Here is a 4,673-nt window from a genome sequence, read left to right on the forward strand (position 1 = left end):
TCTCCTTCTGAATCCCCCTCAGAACAGATATCTTCCTCTCGATTACAATCCGAAATGCGTGGAGGGGGGCTGCCTTTGCGCCTACCATGGAGCGACGTCTGCATGAAATTTTATTGCCACGCAAGGCTCATCTCTTTTGCTCTACATGTTCAGTTCCATTGTTTACAATAACTGTCATGCATAGGAATAAAACATAGTGAGATTATGTAAGGAGTGCATGCAGAAATCCAGAGTGATGGTAGTAACATGTGGATAGACCCAAAACCAATAATAGCAGGCAGATAATGGCTTCAGTTAAAAAATATAGATAATGGCTTCTTTACTGTTTGTTTCCCACCCAACATGAAACTCATAGTAGACACCGGAAATTAACCAGATAGTAGATAGATACTATTGATAGCGGCCTCGATATGTACCCCACAACCATTTAAAAACTCAAGTTTGACCATTAGTTTGGAGCTGACTCAGAGTCTAATCGGTGAACAGGACGATAAAGTAGCATGTAATATTAAGCGATGCATAACGTAAGCAGACACGAAAGAGTGCGACCTCTCTTGCGGACCCGTGTAGTCCTCGAGGTCATCTGCTCGGTTGATGATGGTAATGCAGTTTTCATGGCTGCCAGCGGTAGGGAAGAAGATCTGTGGCGGCAAAAGACAGTCTGGAGGCCGGATCCCTGCTGTGCTGGACCCTTCTATCGTTGGAGCAGCTGAGCTGGAGTGGACGACGGCGCAGCAGGAGCGGGACAAACCACGCAAGGTTTTCTTTGACAACTATCTGTAAGAGAAGTAATTCTGTAAGGGCTCGTTTGAATTGGAGGATTCCAACAATGCAGGGATAGGAAATAGACAGGAATAGGATAGGAATGCACGTGCAAAGCAGAGAATTTAAAAACACGGGATTTCTGCCAATATGGGTGTTTGATTCACAACAATTGGAAGATCACAGGATGCAAAGAAGCATGGTGAGATTAAGTCAAACCACAAGAAAATGTACGGTTATAATGCTATTATGCTACTATCTCTTAGTCTTGTGCTTCATGAATAGGAATTTGAAAAGGAGGACAAGTGAAAATTAAAATTCCTACGTTTTTTCTTTCAAGGAGACACTAAAGGAACAAATCCGTGTGCTCAGTGGACAATATATATAACATGTAGAGTAAAAAAGAGATGCAACAAGTGTACAACCTCTTTGGCGAAGCCATGTCGATCTCAGCGTGATTGGGTTGGCCGATGAGGATGCTCCGGCTGACTTTGCTGTCGGAGGAGGGGAAGAAGATCTTAGGCGTCTGGAGATGGAGCCCAAGGTACTGCTCCGCTGTGATGGAGGGTTTCGTCATTGGAGCAGCTCCGGTGAGTTGTACGACGCCGAGGCTGAAGCAGGACAAGAGAGACAACGAACAACGTTAACCTGAGTGGAATTCTAATAGCATCTCCAATACATAATGTAAAATACATAACCACAAAGTGCTAGATGTAAAATGCATTAGCCGCTCATCTCTGAAATTAACTGTCGAAACTGAACTTAACTGTCAAAACTGAACTTAACTATCGAAACTGAATTTTGCTGTCGAAACTGAACGCACTAGCAAGGTGAGGCTACACGTCGGTCGACTGACTTTTTCATCTCTGGTCAGTCGATTTTGTAGCCGCTGGATACGAAATCAAGGGCCTGCAGTTCATCTTCAACCTCCACCCCCTGAGCCGCCAGCCACCACCGGCCAAACAGCAGCCCCCCGCCGCCCCGCCCGCCCCGAAAACACTCCCCACCGCCGGTCCGCCGCCGCCCCGGCCATCCCTCTAGGCCCCCCCGTGCCGAGCTTTTTCTCCGGCGATCCCCACGCCACCGCCCCGCCAACGCCCCGCCACCGCCGGCGACCACCGCCCCCATCCTGAACCCTAAGATAGATAGTGGGGTACCTCTCCGGCGAGCCCCCCTCCCCGCTGCGGCTGGTTCTTCCTTCACCCCGGCGAGCCCCCCCCACCCCTGAAAATCGACTGACCCAAAAGTCGATTCAGTCGACTGAAGTGTAGCTAAATCGGAGCAGCATCGCAAGCAAGAGCAAGCGCGAGAGCAGCAGCGCGAGCAAGAACAATAGCAAGAGCAGACCAGGCAGGGGACCGAGAGCAAGAGCAGAGCAGCAGCGCGAGCGAGAGCTAAAGCAGCAACAACTCCTACTGATGTGGACGTCACCGCCGAGGGAGCGACGCCGTGGAGGAAGTGGTCGGCGATGCCGCCGTGGATGGAGCCCCGCCGTGTCGGCTCGGGACCGAGTGCCGGCAGCACCGTGAGATTGAATCAAGAAGAAAATGCGGCGATTAGTGTACAACCTCTTTGGTGGCGCCGATTAGGCCGCAGCTTCATCCGAGGAAACGGTGATGATGATGCTCTTTCATGGTGCAGGTGAAGACGGTGGTGTGGGAATGGAGGTGGCACGAAAGACGAGGGGAACGTCGGGGCAGCTCCTTGGAGGTGGAGGACGGGGTGGCTGAACCGGCGGGACGATGAGATCAACGACGGATCCTCATCCGGTACGGTGGATGAGGGACGTCGAGGTGTTGCTGTGGACGACGTCGTCGGGGAAGAGGCTCCGGCTGGGTGGCGTACGGAGCAGGGTCTGGGGTTTCGTCGCGGGTTTTCGTGGCCTCGGTGTACGAATGGGTGGGCGGATGGGATGGCAGTGGGGAACCATGCCTTAGAGACGCGCTTGTCCGAAATGTGGGCTAAGTTACGAAAGTACCCCCACCGATTTGAGGCGGTTCTTTCGGTTCAGGGGTAGCACCGGCATTTCGCGTGTCGGGATTTCACAGGAGGTGGGAGTTTTCACGCGTGTTGTAATTTTGGAATAGCAAGGCGCGGGTTGAGATGGAGGGAGTTGTCGGAGCACAACGAGACAAAGATATATCTTAAATATTTCGGGCTAACAAGGCGCGGGTTGAAATTTCCGGACAAGCCTAACGTGTACTGTACCAAATCAATGCGCACTACAAATGTCATTCAAAACTTTGAATTCATGTTATGTTCAATTAAAATATTTCGCTACGTGTATAATGCATGCAACCTACTACTCAAATGAACGTTTTAGTGCATTCCAAACGTATATACTACCGCTTCAATATGAACTAAATTTGAATTTGTTTCTCTATTTGAATAAGATCTACAGTAATGATTGTTGTGAAGTCAAAGCATTTGAATTCGTTTCTCTGTTTTAATAAGATCTACAATCATCATTGTTGTCAAGTTAAACCATCGTTTGTGTATTATCTTCACATCACACCACATGATTAGTCTCGAGTTACATATGAACTATGTGTACTATATGAAATCGAACTAGATTTTTTGAATCCACTTTATTTTGATTTCAAATCACATTACATTTCTAGCTCTAGCTAGATCTTCATAATCTAAACCATGTCTCATATGTATCATGTGTTTATCACATTATGTATGGTGCCCCGCCCCCTACGCCTACAAGTATTTAGATGTGAGTTGCAAACACCACACATTACCACAAATTCAAATAAAATGTGAGAATGTTCGATATATAGTATTGTTTAGATTGTTTGATATTTAGTTGTAAGCTGCAAACGCTACACATTATCACAAATTCAAATAAAATGTGAGATTGTTTGATGTATAGTATGGTTTAGATTGTTCGGCATTTAGCTGTGAGTTGCAAACACCATGCATTATCACATTATGGTATAACATGTGCACAACACGTGTATCACCACTATATTCATGCATGCAATGTTTAAAACACTATGATCTCCTATTCAAATATATGAATCCACTTTCATATCAAATTATGATCTTTGTTAGTCTCTTACACCCACTTTGTAGCTACCACTAACTTTCTCTCGTGCATGCACACGCCCTCCTCGCCCTCCCCCTCCCTCGGCATTCTATGCACCGGGCACATTCATTTTTTTCTTTAGGTCGTTCTCCCAGAGTCTCCACAACTCCTTTCCGACACACACCGATCGGTAAACCTCTCCGGCGATGCCTGCCTACAACATACACACACACCTTCAATCTCCTCCTTTATGTGTCCTTGCCTCGTGTCTCTCATACGGTCAGACACACGTGTAAACTCTCGCCCCTCTTTTCATCGATCTCACAACCGCACACTCCTCCCCCTATCTAGCTAGTAGTTGGGCCTCTCGCACCACCTCCTAGCTCCATTCTCTCTGTCTATCCGTCTCGCTGGGCCTTATTTGCCACTAACAAATGGACGTACACCGACCGATCTCTCGCTATACATATACCTAGCTAGGTCCTTATAACTCGTTTTTACCGACACGTCAATCGATCTACCTCATTAGTTGTGTCTCTCCCTTCCTCCGACAAACAACAATTGATCTACCGATCTAGTTAGGTTTGCTTACCAAACACATGGTTCCCCTTCATCATCCATGGATGCGTCCCGACAGATCTATCACACACAGGCACACACAGAAACACATCCCCACTCTTATTGATAACATTGCAGTTCCACCCTCAGTTTGTCTAGTAGGCCTCTCCCACCATCTTCGAGAAGCAACTCCATCACCCATCCAGCACTCTGCCCCTCTCCCTCCCTCTCCCTCCCCCTCTCTCTCCTCTCTCTCTCTCCCATCATATTTCCCGTCCTTCAGTCATGTATGGATGTCGACCGATCTCCCTCAAGACAT

Source organism: Aegilops tauschii, chromosome 7, assembly GCF_002575655.3.
Source record: "Aegilops tauschii subsp. strangulata cultivar AL8/78 chromosome 7, Aet v6.0, whole genome shotgun sequence".
NCBI lineage: Eukaryota > Viridiplantae > Streptophyta > Magnoliopsida > Poales > Poaceae > Aegilops > Aegilops tauschii.